Source organism: Gracilinanus agilis, chromosome 6 (genome assembly GCF_016433145.1).
Source record: "Gracilinanus agilis isolate LMUSP501 chromosome 6, AgileGrace, whole genome shotgun sequence".
NCBI classification, from domain to species: Eukaryota; Metazoa; Chordata; class Mammalia; order Didelphimorphia; family Didelphidae; genus Gracilinanus; species Gracilinanus agilis.
This window is the reverse complement of record NC_058135.1, coordinates 174,880,997-174,898,694: the sequence shown is the minus strand read 5'-3', so window position 1 is coordinate 174,898,694 and position 17,698 is coordinate 174,880,997. Positions and strand designations below refer to the sequence as shown.

Genomic DNA, 17,698 nt, shown 5'->3' with positions numbered 1-17,698 from the left:
CACTTCACTCACCCCTTTGCCCAGCAGCCCAATACAAGAGCTTTCTCCCTCCCCTGTGTGGGATAAAGGAGGTGTGTGGCATGCCTGGCACTTGGTGGCAGGGGGAGGATCTCTGGAGGTCAAAGCACTCTTTGGGGTGTGGGGGGGCAGGGCCTGACATGCCATGTCTAAAAGGTTTTCCATCACAGTTCTAGTGTATGTTCAATTTTTGCTTATGCACCATTTTCTGCTGAAAAGAAAGCATATTCCTTTTTATCCCTATTCAATTTTCTTCAAAGATATATTAAATTTAACTTTTCTAAAATTTTATTCCTTTCCTTTACTTCTCTTGTTTATATTTTGGTTGGATTTATCTAGTTCTGAGAAGGGAAGGTTGAAGTCCCCTACTAGTATAGTTTTACTTTCTATTCCTCCTTAAGCTCATTTCATTTCTCCTTTAAAAAATTAGAGGCTGTACCATTTGGTGCATATGATATTACTTCATTGTCTATAGTACCTTTTTATCAAGATGTAATTTCCTTTCTTATCTCCTTTAATTAGATCTAGTTTTGCTTTAACTTTGTTTAAGATCATGACTGCTGTTCCTGCTTTTTTTTTTTTTTAACTCAGTTGAAGTGTAGTAGATTCTGCTTCATCCCCTTACCTTTTCTCTCTGTGTCTTCCTGTCTCAAATTGTGTTTCTTGTAAGCAGCATATCATAGGATTCTTGTCTTTAATCTTCTCTCCTGTCCACTTCTCTTTTATGGGTGATTTAATCCCATTTATATTCAACACTATGATGACCATCTATATATTCCTCTACATCTTATTTTTCCCTTTTGAATCCTACTTTTTTCCTTTCACTCTGTCCCTCCACACTAGTGTTTCACTTTTTGTCACCCCCACTCTCCCACCTTTATATTACTCTCTTTTCCACCCCCCCTTCTTATTCCCCTTTTACTTCTCTGTAGGGTAAGATAAGATTCTATACCCCAATGAGTCTGGTTGTTTTATCTTGTTTGAATCAATTCTGATGAGAATAAGGTTTAAGCATTGCCCACCACCATGCTCATCCTTCCCTCCACTCCAAAAAAAACAATAGCTTTTTTTTTGTGCCTTTTTAGGTGATAAAATTTACCCCGTTTTGTATCTCTCTTCCCTTTTCTCTCAATGCAATCCTCTTTTTCACCCCTTGGGGTTTTTTTTGCATGTCATCCTAAACAACTCATTCCCACACCTCTGTAAACTTCTTCTAACTACTATGATAATGATAAAAATTTTAAGAGTTATAAATATAATCTTTCCATGTAGGAATATAAATAATTAGACCTTACTGAGTTCCTTAAATTTTCTCTTTCTTATTTACCTTTTTATGCTTTTCTTGAATCTTGTATTTGGACATTAGATTTTCTCTTTAGATATGATCTTTTCATCAGGAATGACTAAAAGTCTTCTATTTTGTTAAATGGCCATTTTTTTCCTCTGAAAGAATATAGTCAGTTTTGATGGATAGATGATTCTTGTTTGTAAACCTAGTTCCTTTGCCTTCTGGAATATCATATTCCAGGTCTTCTGATCCTTTAATGTAGAAGCTGCTAAATCCTCTGTAATCCTGATTGTGGCTCCATGATATTTGAATTGTTTCTTTCTGGCTACTTGTAGTATTTTCTCCTTGGCCTGGGAGCTCTTGAATTTGGCTATAATATTCCTGGGAATTGTCATTTGGGGATTTATTGCTGGAGGTAATCTATGGATTCTTTCAATTTCTATTTTACCCTTGTGATCAAGAATATCAGGGCACTTTTCTTTGATCATTTCTTGTAACATGATGTTTAGGCTTTTTCTTTTTTGGTCATGGCTTTTAGGTAGTCCAGTATAATTCTTAGATTGTCTCTTTTGTATCTATTTTCCAGGTCAGTTATTTTTTAAATAAGATATTTCATAGTTTCTTCTGTTTTTTCATTCTTTTGATTTTGTTTTATTGTTTCTTGATGTCTAATGAAAGCATTAGCTTCTATTTGTCAAATTCTAATTTTCAAAAATGATTTTCTTCCATAAGTTTTTGAACTTCTTTTTCCATTTGGTCAATTATATTTTTACACTATTATTTTTTAAATTTTAATTTCTTTCTTCCATTTTTCTTTTGCCTCTCTCATTTGATTTTTGAACTCTTTTTTGAGCTCTTCCAGAGCCTGAGACCAATTCCCATTTTTCTTTGAAGTTTTGCATGTGACTATTTTGATCTCACTGTTCCTTACTGAATCTGGTCCTTGCTCTTCTCTGTCTCCATAAAAATTTTCTATAATTTTTATTTTATATTTTTTTCTATATATATTCTATAATTCTGTATTTTTTGACTGTTTGCTCATTTTCCAAGTCTTTTTTTTAAAAAAACTTTTATTTTAAAGGTGGGCTCTATTCTTAGGGTAGAGAGTACATGGTCTTAAACTACCATTTTCCTATGCTACTACCCTCAACTCTAGTTCTGGTTTTCTTCAAGTTTCAGTTCTTCGAAGGGGGTATGATGGATTGTGGGTTGGGATCTGTGAGAGCCACCTCCCATTGCTGAATCAGTATCCCCGAGGGGCTGCTGATGGCTTGCAGTGCTCAGAGCACTGTAAACTATCTTGCTCTAGGGCTTGGTGATTTCTTACAATCTTAGCACCATGTATTTGGGGCCTCACTATAGGCTTGGGACTTCAAGGAGTGTGCATGGGGTGCTCTGCCATTGGCTTAGGCAGGGTCTTGGGGTCTCAAAGTTGACTTTTGCCCAGGTTTAGAACCTGGAGCAGTAGGTGGCAGATGGGCAGCTTGCATTTTCTGTGGATGGTTTTACTTCCAGCTCCTCTCTCACCCCAGTGAAATAGACCCCCGCCCCTGCCTCCTTTCAAGTTGTTCTCTGCAGGAGAGTTACTTCACTCCATCCCCTTATAGATCTATCATTCCAGTATCCATTTTCAGGAGCTATTTTTTTTAAACCCTTGTACTTTGGTGTATTGTCTCATAGGTGGAAGATTGGTAAGGGTGGGCAATGGGGGTCAAGTGACTTGCCCAGGGTCACACAGCTGGGAAGTGGCTGAGGCCAGGTTTGAACCTAGGACCTCCTGTCTCTAGGCCTGACTCTCACTCCACTGAGCTACCCAGCTGCCCCTGGGAGCTATTTTAAAGTTGGCTTGAGTGGCTTCTCAGAGCAGTTTTAGCTTTCCATGCTGTAGCACTGCCATCTTGGCTCTGCCCCTGTTTTGCTTTGATTTGTAGTGTTGTATCTGTATACATTGTTATCCTGGTCCTGTTCACTCTGTATCAATTCATATAAGTCTTCTCAGTTCTCTTCGAACCCATTTCCTTGGTCACTTCTTGTAGCACAATTATATTCCATTATAGTCTTACCCTGTAATGTACTTATCCAGTTCTTGACTGTTGGGTGTCTCTTTAGTTTCCAGTTTTTTGCTACAAGAAATGCTGCTATAAACATGCCCATATATATTTATCCTCCTTTGTTTCTCTGATCTTTGGGGTATATATCTCATACACCCCAGTCAGAAGCCATGCATTGTTAGCGGCTTTGAGGGTTTCATTCTAAATGCTTTCCAGAATGGTGACAAAGATGCACAGCTCTGTCAGTAGTGCATTTATATTCTTGGCCTCTTGTAGATCCTCCAACAGTCATGCTTCTCTTTTTTACTCTCTTTCCCAAACTGGTAGGTAGGAGGTAGAGCTGTAAAGTTGTTTGAATTTGCACTTTTTTCTATTCTGAATAATATGGAGCATTACTCCATATGGTTATTAATTGTTCAGGTCTCTTCCCTTGGACAGTCTGTTCATATCTTTTCACTTTTTATTAATTTGGATAGGTCTGTCATTCTTATATACTTCAATCAGTCTTCTATATATCCTGAATACAAGATCTTTGTCAGAAAAACTTTCTGGTTTATTTGTCTTCAGAAGCTTCAGTTAAAGCATATACTTGGATTCAGGATTTCTAGAAAATTGTTACAAAGAGAAATGATAAGTCAAGAGCTTTCTTGTTATATGAAGCAGCAAGCAAGCAAAAAGACTGTATATATATATATATACATATATATATATGCTATATCTATATAAATAGAGTTTTGTCCCCACGTGCAAGAAAATCACCCCAAATGGAGGGTGGGGGAGACACACTGGAGAGGAAGCATGCTCAAGATTAGAGATCAGATGGCAAGCCTGTGTACTCTAAGAATGGATTTGCTTGAGAACAGGTGGTAGAAAAGTTCTCAGGAGTCATTGATAACCAGGCTAAGGTAGGGAGAATTTCTTTATTGGGACCACAAACTGGATCTAATGTTAACCAAGGTAGTACTGGGATAGTGACTCAGGGTCTCTGCTACAGGTCAAGAGTTTATCTAGTCAAAAAACTACAACATTACCTGCCTAACTCAGAGTTAGCAGTGAAAAAGTAGACTGTCTGCTTTCCGGTCTACCTGTTTCTATGGGCATAAAGACCACTTAACCCAAGTGTCTCCATGTTGGAATCCTATAGTTCTAATATGACATCAAACTATAACCATAACATTAATATTGCACTTATTTAAAAAGCAAGGGGAGAAGCAAATTTAGGTTTTCTGATTCCAAATCTAATGTTCTTTCTTTGCATATGCTATGGCCAGTATATATAATATTTGTTTACTTCTCTGCAACACTTCATGTGGTTTTTAAAAAAAATAGTTTTTTAAATTCTTCATATTCATCATTAGTCCTTGGCTGCTGGGAAGTTCTTCACTAATGCTGCTGCTACATTGCATTCTTGGCTATCTCCCACCCTAGTGTTGGCAGATATCTTTGACTGCCTTCCTAAGCTTCCCTGGGATGGAAAAATGATTCTCTGTGACCTTTTCTTGGATTTTTCATTGTTCCACAATATTTTATTTTCTGTGTACAATGTTCTACTGGTTCTGTTCATTTCAGTCTGTATCAGCTCATTGAGGTTCTCCCAGGTCATATAGAAATCCTCCAGATCATCAATCCTTACAGCACAATAATATTCCATCATCATCATATACCACAATTTGTAGCCATTCCCCCAATCCCCAAGTATTTTTTTTTATTTTTTTCTTTGGAGTACAAACCCAGTAGTGGTATTACTGGATTAAAGCCCTTTGTGCATAATTCCAAATTGCCTTCCAGAATGGCAGGATCAATTTACAACTCCACCAGCAGTGCATTAGTGTCCTGATTTTGCCACAATCCCTCCAACATTAATATTTTCTTTTACTGTCATATTGGCCAATCTGCTAGCTGTGAGGTGGTACATTAGCATTATTTTGATTTGTATTTCTCTAATTATGAGAGGTTTAGAACACTTTTTCATGTGTTTATTAATAGTTTTGATTTCTTTATCTAAAAACTATCTGTTCATGTCCCTTGACCATTTGTCAATTGGGGAATGGCTTGGTTTTTTGTTTGAACAATTGATTCAGCTCCTTATAAATTTGAGAAATGGGACCTTTATCAGAGGTTTTTGTTACAATTTTTTTCCCCAATTGGTTGCTTCCCTTCTAATTTTGGTTGCATTGGTTTTGTTTGTACAGGAACTTTTAAATTTAATATAATCAAAATTATTCATTTTATATTTGTAGTGTTCTCTGTTTCCTGCTTGGTTTTAAATTCCTTCCTTTCCCATAGATCTGACAGGTATACTATTCTAGGTTCACCTAATTTATAAGATTTCTTACTGTATATTTAAGTCATTTACCTACTCTGAGTTAATCTTGGTATAGGGTGTAAGATGTTGATCTAAACCTAATTTCTCCCATACTGTTTTCCAATTCTCCTAGAAATTTTTGTCAAATAGTGGGTTCTTTGGGTTTATCGAACACTATCTTGCTGAGGTCATTTACCCCAAGTCTATTCCATTGATCCACCCTTCTATCTCTAAGCCAGTACCATATAATTTTTTAAGTTAAATATTTAATTTTTTAAGAAAAATTTTCCATAATTACATGATTCATGTTTTTACTTTCCCCTTCACCCCTCCTTCACCCCACCCCCTCATATCCAACATACATTTCCATTGGTTTTAACATGCGTCACCAATCAAGATTTATTTACATATTATTGATAGTTGCACTAGTGTGGTCCTTTCGAGTCTACATCCCCAATCATGTTCACATCAACCCATAGTACCATATAGTTTTGATGATCACTGCTTTGTAGTATAGTTTGAAATCTGGTAATGCTAGGCCTCCATCCTTCACATTTTTTCATTAGTTCTCTTGATATTCTTGATCTTTTGTTCTTCCAGATGAACTTTGTAATAATTTTTTCTAATTCTATAAAGAAGTGTTTTGGTAGCTAGGTAGGTATAGTACTGAATAAGTAAATTAATTTAGGTACGATTGTCATTTTTATTTTATTAGCTAATCCTACCCATGAGCAATGGATGTTTTTCCAATTGTTTAGATCTAGTTTTATTTGTGTGAAGAGTGTTTTGTAGTTATGTTCATATAATTCCTGAATTTGTCTTGGCAAGTAGATTCCTAGGTATTTTATATTGTAGAGTGATTTTGAATGGAGTTTCTCTTTCTAACTCTTGCTGCTAGGTTTTGTTGGAAACATATAGGAATACTGATATAAAAATACAGAACGCTTCACAAATTTGAGTATCATCCTTGCATAGGGCCATGCTAATCTTCTCTGTATTGTTCCAATTTTAGTATATGTGCTGCCGAAGCAAGCACTTTCCTGGCTTTTGCAATCAGAATTTGGTATATCACATTTTCTAGATTGTTGTAGAGAATGTATAAATTGCATGAGCTGGCAAAGATGCTGACTCACTCCACCATTTTGTCTCCACCTCCTCCCCAATATACTAGGATCTATGTGAACTCAACACACTAGTTCAGAAATATATGATTGGCAATTCAAAAAAATAAAGGCAGAGAAATACATAAACATTTTTAATTATTCACTAAATCCATGCCATTTTCCAGAGTGATGTAAAGTTTTGCAGCAATTTGCCCAATCATTCTTGCTCTGAGAAATGTTTATTTAAGTTATTACACTGTTTTGTGTAATCAGTCTTTTTCTGAAGGTCTCACTTGTACTTGAACTTTTTGCTATTATTGTTGCCTTTACACAGGCTCCTAGATTTACACAGCATCATAGATTTATAGCTGAAAGAGACCCTAGAGATTAGGCATTTTACATGTAAATGCATGTTGAATAACTTAGTTAAGGCCACAGAGCTAGTAAGTGGAAGGGGTGAGAAGCAAATCTAGGTTCTCTGATTCCAAATCCAAAGTTCTTTCCATTGCCTAATGCTGTAGTCAGTATACATAGTATTAATCTCTATTTACTTCTCATATGTCATGTTGGGTTTTTCATAGCTCTTTGAATTCTTATGGTGCAGTATTATTCTGCTACACTACATATCCCACTTCGTTCATTTATTTTATGGGCACAATTTTGATTCCAGTTTCTTTGTAATTATGCAACTATTTTCTGAAGATAGGTCTCATTTTTCCTGACATTATCTTACTTGAAGGATAAATCTCATTTTGGGATCATTGAGTAGTCAGTGAAAACAAACATTTTGCAGTTCTTATGTAATTCTTTATTGCTTTCTCAAAAAGTTGGAACAAGTCACAAATTCTCAGCAGTTTTACCATAGATAAAACTTTAAATTGGAAAGTTTTCCTTATCATAAGTTCAACTATCATAAAATAACTTAAGACAATTTCAATATACAAAGAAAAAAGAGGATTGTATTCGAGAACATGAATTTCTGTTAGGTTTTATTTTAAAGTATATTAAACTTAACAAGGCAATAACAAATATGCCCTATTTGTGTACTTTTATTTACTATCTTGTTTTCTTCTATATATTTAAAAATGTTTTATTGATATTTTCATCTTAATAGCAAACTTTTTTGAGGTAGCCTGGTGTATGGGAGAGAAAATGGGCTTCAGTTCAAGAAAATCTAAGTTCAAGTGCCATCCCTGACAAGGAAAAGTTCTTTAGCTATGGGCAAGTCATTTAAAGTCTGACTCTTGTCAACTCTCTGAGGCTCTTAATAACTGCATGGTTGCTATGTTGATTTTCATTGATAGAGGGAATTTTTAAAGGAGTCCTCCATACCAAAGAAGTAACAAATCTAGCCTCTTCTTCCCTTCCAAATTCTTTTTCAACTTTAAACTTTAATATCCTGATAGAGTAATTGTGATTGATTACCAGTCTCTGAAAATGCTTTTGAGCACAGCTATTGTGACTTAGAACTTCTTCCCATCTTATAGAGACTTGTAGCTTGTCTTCTAATGAGTGGTTACAGCAACATCTCTTTTATTCATTTATTTAAACTACAAGTTTTATTGGAATTTTTAACAGCCAATTTTGTAGGGTTGGGAAATTTGACCTTAAAAAGAACATTTCATTTGAGGTTATTTTTTTATGTGAATTACCATTATGACTACATTATTTAAAATATCTTTAGTGTTATAAAACTTATGTAGTAAACATTTAATTCTTACTCTTGTTCAATGGAAAACAAAACAGCATGAACTACTTTATATATTGAAAGATATATAGATGATGCTGAGGTACTACAGTAATTTAATAAGTTATGACTATTTAGCTGCTATTCCTTTCTAACAAGATCAAATTTATTACACGAAAATGCTTAACATATATATGCTGCTATATCATAGACGTGTTAAAAGCAGATAAGGTATATCAATGTATAAGAACTTTACAGAACTTTGCAAACGGGTATAACTATAATTAAGAATGAATGAAGTTCAACAGCTGGCCAACAGGTCATACCTTCAAGGTATTTGATTAGCTTACACGATCATTGCAATTATACAAGCTATTCACATCGACTCTCATATTCATCTTAGTTCTTCAAGGAAAACATGTAGTTACTATTTGTTTTGGCTAAAATTTGATGTGAAACCATTCCTTGGGTTATATATAAAACTACTTGGCTGTCTAATGACACTCTAATGAGAATTACTCATAGGATGCATAAATTAATGACATCTCCTTTATGTTTTGTAGTGTTTTTTAAAGGGCTGTTGTGTAGTGGCGGTGACATAGTATGGTGAAAAGAGTGATGAACTTGGTCAGAATACTCCTTTTCCAGCTCCCAGTACTGAGAATAATAGTGCTTTGAAAACCTTAAAGTATATACATTTGAGTCGTTAGTATTATTATTCCTGAGTTTATGACCTTAGTTGAGATCCTTAATCTCTCTGAACCCTAATTTCTTCATCAGTGAAATGAGGATAACAATACTTATACTCCAACATATAGGGGTTTTGTGAAGAAAAGTCTTTGGAAACTGCAAGTACCAAGTACATTTTGATGTTTCCACTGTCTAGTAAATATATAATGCTCTTCTTCATGAGCCCCCAATCTTTGAAAATTCATCTCTCGAAACCTCCAGAGAAAAGGAACTTAGAATCTGTGGTCATGAGTTTTCTTCTGACATCTAGAACTTATGTTGTCTGAGTGTTTTTGACCAAGAGGTATTCTTCCTACTGATCATAGCTCTGGAGCTAAAAGGAACCTCAACAACCTATATATTCTAACCATTCTCTCCTCCCATTTAAAAAGAATTGCTTTCATTTCCTTTCCCTACTATGCTGTCCATTCCCAACTGAATAGCAGTAATAAAAAAAGAAAAATGAAATCCTCAAAACAAACATGCCCAGTTAAGTGACTTAAATTCCCTCATTGACCATATCCAAAAATATATATATTCTTCATCATCACTTCTCAGGCAAGAGGGTGGGTATCATGCTTCATACTCACCCCTCTAAAATATTGAAGTTTGTTAACTAATCAGATTTCTAATGTATTTCAAAATAGTTTTTCCTTTATAATGTTTTCATTGTATAAATTATTTTTATGGTTTTGTTCACTTTACTTTGCATCAGTTCATAAAGTGTTCTTAGTTTTCTCTGAAAATTACTTTGTTATCTCTTATGGCACAATAACATTCCTATTGCATTCATGTAGCATAATTTGTTTAGGTATTTCCCAATAGATGGGCAGTCACTTAGCTTCCTGTTTATTGCTACTAAGAAAAGAGCTGCTATAAATACTTTTGAATGTATGGCTCCTTTCCCTCTTTCTTTGATCTCTAGAATATATACTTTAGTACTAATCATCTCTGAGCCAGAAGAGATGCAATTTAGTGTTTTGGGGGCACAGTTACAAAATATTTTTCAGAATGGCTAGATCAATTGGCAGGTCTACCAACAGTGCATTAGTGTGCCTGTTTAGGATGGTGGTACAGTGAATAAAGCACTGGGACAAAACTTAAGAATGTCTAAGCTCAAATCTGGCCTGAGGTACTTAATAGCTGTGTGACCCTAGGCAAGTCACTTATAATCTTGTTTGCCTCAGTTTCCTCATCTGTAAAATACGGCTGATAATAGCCTTTACCTCAAAGAGTTGTTAGAATCAAACAAGATAATATTTATAAAGTTCTTAGCACAGTCTGGCACATTATATAAGTGCTGTAAGTGCTTTTTCTCATCTTTTTAATTTTTCCATAGCCTATACAATATTTGTCATATACTTTTTTGTAATTTTTGCCAAATTTGATGGAAAGACAATGAAAATTCAAAGTTACTTTTAAAATTTGATTTTCTCTAATTATTAGTGATTTGGGGGGAATTTTTTCACGTAGTTGATAGTTTGTATTTCTTGCTTTTAAAACTGCCCATTCATGTCCTTTGACCATTTATTAATTGAGGAATGGACACTAATGCTTAAAAATTTAAATCAGTTTCACATGTCATATATCTTAGATACAGACATTTATATATTCATATATGACAGTGTCTAAATAAATTTGCTAATTTAGTACCATACCAAACTAAGAAAGATTTAACTTAAAGATATAATTAATGTATATTTTATAATAAAAATTACTTATAAAGATGAAAGATCAACAATCATAAGAAAAATAATAGAAAAAAGTGGTATAGAAGGTATCCTAGCAGTACCAGATTTCAAGCTATAAGGCAGGAATCATTTGATTAAAAAATAAGGGTCATCTTGCCCTAAAAGAAAGTTGGAGAAGAAAGGGATAAGAGAAGGGAGGAGGCTAATAGAAAAGAATGAAAATTGGAGGAGGTGGTGGTCAGAAGCTAAACGCTTTTGAGGAATGACAGAATGAAAGGAGAGAGAAAAGGATAAATGGGGTGAGAATAGGGTGGAGAGTAATACATCATAATTATAATGGTGAAAAGATTTTTTGTAAGTTTCTCTAAAAAAGGCCTCATTTCTCTAAGAAATGAGTCAAATGTTTAAGAATAGAAATAATTCCTATTTGATAAATGGTAAAAAGTTATGAATTGGCAGTTTTTAGACAAAGTAATTAAAGCTATAGTCCTGTGGGAAAATGCTCTTTTAGAAAACTACTATTAGAGAAATGCAAATTAGAACAACTCTAAGGTATCAACCACATCTATCAGATTGACTGTTATTACAGAAAAGGAAAATAGCAAAACCTTGGAGGGGATGTGGGGAAAATGAGACTAGTGCATTGTTGTGGGGCAGGGGGAAATTGTGAACTGATTCAACCATTTTGGAGAGCTATTTGGGTCTATGCCCAAAGGGCTATAAAACAGTATGTACCCTTTTACCCAACAATACCATTACAAAATTTGTATTTCAAATAAAGAAAAAAGGAAAGGATGTATATGTACAAAAATATTTAAAACTACTCTTCTTGTGGGGGCAAAGAATTTTGAAGTGAGGAGGATACCCATAAATTTGGGAATGATTAAGTTATAATAAATGACTAGGGGCTACAAGTATATTTCAAGTTATATGATAAGGGAGGGAGCGAAAGAATTCAAGACTCAAAAAAATTTTTTTAATGTTAGAATTTTTTTAAAAATCCTTACTTTCCATCTAGAATCATACTAAGTATTGATTCCAAGGCAGAAGAGAGGTAAGGTCTAAGCAACTGAAATTAAGTGACTTGCCCAGGGTCACATAGCTAAGAAGTGTCTGATGCCAGATTTAAACCCAGAACCTATAGGCCAGGCTATCTATTCACTGAGCACTTAGATGCCCTAGAAAAAGTAAGGGTCAATGGGGGCAGGTAGTAGCATAGTAGATAGAGTGCCAGGGCTGGAGCTTGGAAGGCCTGGGTTCACTTGTAACATCTACTTTGCAAGATTGTTTGAAGATCAGATCAGATATTTGTGAAGCGATCAGCACAGTATCTGGCAATACTATATATGAATGTTTATTCCCTTCCCCTTCCCCCATGTTTTTTTCTGATAATTTATTTTGTATATATACTATCTTATTCCTTTGTCAGGGTCCAGAATTAGAGAGAATTCCTGTGTCAGAGTTCTGGATTAGGGAGACTCCAATCAGCCTGTTGATTTTTTCATTTCCTTTGTTTTTAGGAACTCCTAGGAATGTCCCCTACCTCCCCTAAAACCTGGTTAATCAATAAAGGTTCTACCTGCCTACATGACCATTACCTATGGGGATGGGAAGGGTTTGAGAGTCTTAATGAATAACTTCCTCTCTAACTGTTCACCAGTGAGAAATGTCTTCAGATGACCTAGAGAGATGCTGAATAATGAGTTCCCAAACTGTATTTATAGATCTGCCTGAAAAACCTTCTTGGGCTTAGATCATCAAGAATATCAATAACCTATTAATTTATTGGTTAAATTCTAGCCTAATTAATAAATGGATATTCTCCAAAAACCAATCTCTCAAATATTTTAATCCTCAAATTTCTCTAGTTGGTTTCTGATTTCACCTTCTATATCTATATGATATATTCATTTGGAGTTTATTTGGAATGCTGTGGTAGTCTACTTAATTTCTACCAGACTGCTTTCTAGTTTTTGTCAAATAGTAAGCTCTTACTCTATTAACTGGGACCTTTGGGTTTATCAAACAGAGCTTACCATGCTACTTTTCTTCTCTGTGTTATATGCCTATTTTTTCCACTGATTGAACCTTATTTTTAAACTAGTCCCCAAATTATTTTGATGATTCTTACCTTATCATTTATCTGGTACTGATAGTTCATCTTCTTCATTTCCCCCATTATTTTTCTTGATATTCTTGACCTTTTGTTTCTCCAAATGAATTTTGCGAATCTAGCTCTATAAATCAAATCTTTTGTACTTTGATTGGTATGGCATTCTGTAAGTAAATTGACTTAGGCACAGTAATTTGTATTATATTGACATAGCTACCCATTAGCAGTTAATATTTCTCTACTTATTTAGGTATGTATTTCTATAAAGTATACTTTCTAGCTACATTCATACAGTTCTTGGGTATATGCAATAGATATTTTATACATTCTGTATTATTTTGATTTTCTTTCAAACTAGTCATTATAAAGCATCTCAAAAGGACAGAAGTCAAAACAGGACGAGTAAAGGAGCTCTTCCACTGGACACAGTATGAAATGTAGGCAGTGAAAAGGGATTCCCTTGCTATAAGGGAGCAAAGCTACACAAGGAAAAGGGCAAGCTGACCACTCCTCCCCCCCACCCCCCATTGCGCCAGGAGTAGGAAGGTAGTTGGGGATAGAATAGACCCTAACTGCCTTCCTATACAGGGAAATCTCCAAATTCTCAGGGGCTGGTTGAAAGCACCATAGACTGTGTCAGGCTTAGACAGTGAGACTTGAGGAACAGCAGGGAGCTTGGTCCAGCAGTGGGGGCAGCAATGCAGCTGTGAAGCTAGCTTCAGGGCAAAATGCAATGCAGAATGCTATACCACAGACCCATCCTTGAAAATATCAGCCATAGGAGATGGGGATCAGAGCAGAAGCAGTAGTAGCAGCAATAGGCAGCAATAGCAGCAGAAGCAACAGGTGCAACAGGCAGCAGCAACTGAGGAAGATAGCCTCAGGGCAAAACACTCTAAAACACACTACACAAAAAAAACACCACAGATCTACCTGCCCTTACATAGCCTCTGACAAGGATGGGAAATAGTCCTAAGGCAGAGCCCTCTGAGACTGAAGCTAAGAAAACAATGACCACCAATATGCAGGAGTCCCAATTCACCAGCCAGGAAAGGAGTGAACAACAAAAAAAGCTCTTGATCTGGAAACTTTTCTGGAGAAAAGAGCAAAATATAGAAGCATCCGAAGAGAGTGAGAAACAAGTAAATGCATGCAAACTTCCCCTTCCCCATGGAATTGGTCACAAGTTCTGAAGGAACTCAAAAGGAGTTCAAGAACAAAGTAAGAAATTAGAAGAAAAATGGAAAGAAAAGTGGGAAAAATAAATGAAAGTAATACAAGAAGAAGATAACTGCTTAAAAGACAAAATTGTCCAAATGGAAAAAAGAGGCACAGAAATCAAATGAAATAATAAACAAATTGGAGACCAGAATCGACCTGTTGGAAGCCATGAAAAGCAGGATAGGCCAAACTGAAAAGAAAAATTAAAAGATCATAGTTGAAAATCAGTCTCTAAAGACTAGAACTGGACAAGTAGAAGTTAATGATTTCATGAAACAGCAAAAAATAATAAAACAAAATCAAAAGAATGAAAAAATAGAAGGAAACATAAAATATATCACTGAAAAAACAACTGGCCTGGAAAACAGATCCAGGCAAGACAATTTGAGAATTATTGGACTACCTGAAAGCCTGGAACAAAAACAGCAAAAAGAAATAAAGGGAATAAACATGAGCAAAGAAGAAACAACAACTATATTCTGCAAGTGATAAGAATCCTAAAGAATGACCTAAAAAGCAACTGAATTTAAGGGCTCCAATAATGTCAAACTGATTATATTCCTACATGGAAATATGTTATCTGTAACTCTTAAAAATTGTTTTCATTATCATAGTAGACAGAAGACATATACATAGGCAGAGGTTGTGGTATTAAGCTGTTTAAGATATGTAAAAAAATTAGGGGGAAATAGAGGATTATACTAAGAGAAACGTGAAGGAGTAAAGGAAGAGGTAAAATAGGGTAAATTATACCACATAAAGAGATGCATGTAGCAGGGGTGGGAGCAGGGGGCAGAGAATACTATTATAAGAATGGAAGGGGGGGGCAGCTGAATGGCTCAGTAGATTGAGAGCCAGGTCTAGAGATGGGAAGTCCTAGGTTCATATATGGCCTCAGACACTTCCTAGCTATGTGACCCTGGGCAAGCCACTTAACCCCTATTGCCTAGCCCTTACCACTCTTCTGTCTTGGAGCCAATACATAGTATTGGCTCCAAGAAAGAAGGTAAGAGTTAAAAAAAAGAATGGAAAGAAGAGAGTGGTGACAGGTAATACTAACCTTACTTTCAGTGGAATGGGTTCTGAGAGGGAAGAACAGCCAGATTTATTAGGGTATAGAATTCTATCTTACCCCACAGAGAAGTATAAAGGGAATAAGGAGGGAGGGGGTGGGAAGGAGAGTAAAATAAGGGTGGGGAAAAGGCGGACTGATTAAAAGCAAAACACTGGTGTGGAGGGAAATAGTGAAAGAAGAAAGGGCAGGATTAAAAGAGGAAATCAAGATGATAAGGAATACACAGATGGTAGTTATAACTCTGAATGTGATTGGGATGAACTCACACATAAAATGGAAGTAGATAGCACAGTGGATTAAAAACCAAAATCCAACCATATGTTTTCTACAAGAAACACACATTAGGCAGGTAGACACACACAGGGTAAAGTTAAGAGGCTGAAGCAGAATTTATTGGGCATCAACTGAGAAAAAGAAGTAAGAGTAGCAATCATGATCTCCGACAAAGGTAAAGCAAAAATAGATCTGATTAAAAGAGATAAGAAAGGTAATTACATCCTGATAAAAGATAGTATAGATTTTTCTAGGTATCTGAATAATTGACCTATCAACAACCAAACTAAATAGAAATTGGTATGATTATCTCAATAGACACAGAAAAAGCCTTTGACAAAATATAACAACCATTTCTATTGAAAACACTAGAAAGTATAGGAATAAAAGATCCTTTCCTCAAAATAATCAGTATTTATTTAAAACCATCAGCAAGTATCATCTGCAATGGGGATAAGTTAGAAGCCTCTCCAGTAAGATCAAGAATGAAGCAGGGATGCCCATTATCACCACTACTATTTAATATTGTACTAGAAATGCTAGCAGTAGTAATTAGAGAAGAAAAAGAAATTGAAGGGATCATAATAGGCAATGAGGAAACTAAACTATCACTTTTTGCAGATGACATGATGGTATACCTAGAGAATCCAAGAAAATAAACAAAAACACTACTAGAAACAAGCAATAACTTTAGCAAAGCTTGCAGGGTACAAAATAAACCCACATAAATCATTAGCATTTATATATATATATATATCCAACAAAACCCAGCAGCAAGAGTTAGAAAAAGAAACTCCATTTAAAATCACTCTAGACAGTATAAAATATCTGGGAATCTACTTGCCAAGACAAATTCAGGAATTATATGAACACAAATACAAAACATTCTTCACACAAATAAAACTAGATCTAAATAATTGGGAAAACATTAATTGCTCATGGATAGGATGAGATAATATAATAAAAAGATATTCCTACCTAAATTAATTAATTTGTTCTGTGCTATACCTATCAAACTACCAAAACACTTTTAAAAATAGAATTAGAAAAATTAATTAAATGTAATAGACTTTTCTATTACCAGCAATGCAATGAACCAGGACAATCCAGAGGAACTTAGGAGAAAAAAATGCTATCCACATCCAGAGAAAGAACTATGGAAATGGAAATGCATTAGAAAAATATGTGATCAATCACATAGTACAATAGGGACATGATTGGGGTTTTGATGTTAAAGGATTGCTCTACTGCAGATATGAGTAACACAGAAATAGGTTTCAAACAATGATACATGTATAATCAGTGGAACTGCTTGTCAGGAAGATCATGAATCATGTAACCATGGGAAAATATTCTAAATTTAAAAAAAAAGAAAAAATTATTACAAAGTAAATCTGGAAGAACAAAAGATCAAAAATATCAAGGGAACAAATGGAAAAAATGTGAAGGATGGAGGGAGGAGGCTAGCAGTACCAGGTCTTGAATTGTACGATAAAGCAGTGATCATCATCAAAACAATATGGAACTGGCTAAGAGGCAGAAGGGTGGATCAATGGAATAGTCTTGGGGTAAAGTGGGGTAAATCACAAGAACTCATTATTTAACAAAAACTGCTTGGGAGAATTGGAAAACAGTATGGGAGAAATTAGGTTTAGATCAACATTGCACACCCTATACCAAGATAAATTCAAAATGGGTAAATGACTTGAATTTTTAGGGTTTTATACAAGAATGCTGATAATTATGTGAATTTCTTTTTGTCCTGTAACTTAGTTGAATTTATTGTTTCAGTTACTTTTTAGGTAATTCTTTAGGACTATCACTTGCAGAATGCAGTTGTTTTGTTTCCTCTTAGCCCATGCTTATTCCCTCTATTTCTTCTTGTTTTATTGCTATACTTAGCATTTCTTAGAACTGTGTTAAGCAGTTGGGGTCATAATGTACATTCCTGCTTTATCTGTGATCTTACTGGAAAGATCTCTTATTTTTCTCTATTACATATATTGCTTTGATTTTAGATAATGCTATTTGCTATATTAAGAAAAGTCAAGGTGCAGCTAGGTGGCTCAGTGGGTTGAGAGCCAGACTCACCTGGCCTCAGACACTTCCTAGCTGTGTGACCGTGGGTAAATCACTTAACCTCT

At 35.1% G+C, this 17,698-nt stretch overlaps 1 protein-coding gene and 1 non-coding gene across 2 annotated transcripts in view; one reads left to right on the top strand and one right to left on the bottom strand.

The window, feature by feature from the left end:
• NSUN7 (NOP2/Sun RNA methyltransferase family member 7) overlaps nucleotides 1–17,698 on the top strand; it is a 100,492-nt gene that overhangs the window by 57,044 nt on the left and 25,750 nt on the right. The window lies entirely within an intron of this gene.
• LOC123253203 lies at nucleotides 6,593–6,698 on the bottom strand. Its single transcript, XR_006506578.1, has one exon. It is a non-coding gene; the product is annotated as a U6 spliceosomal RNA (small nuclear RNA).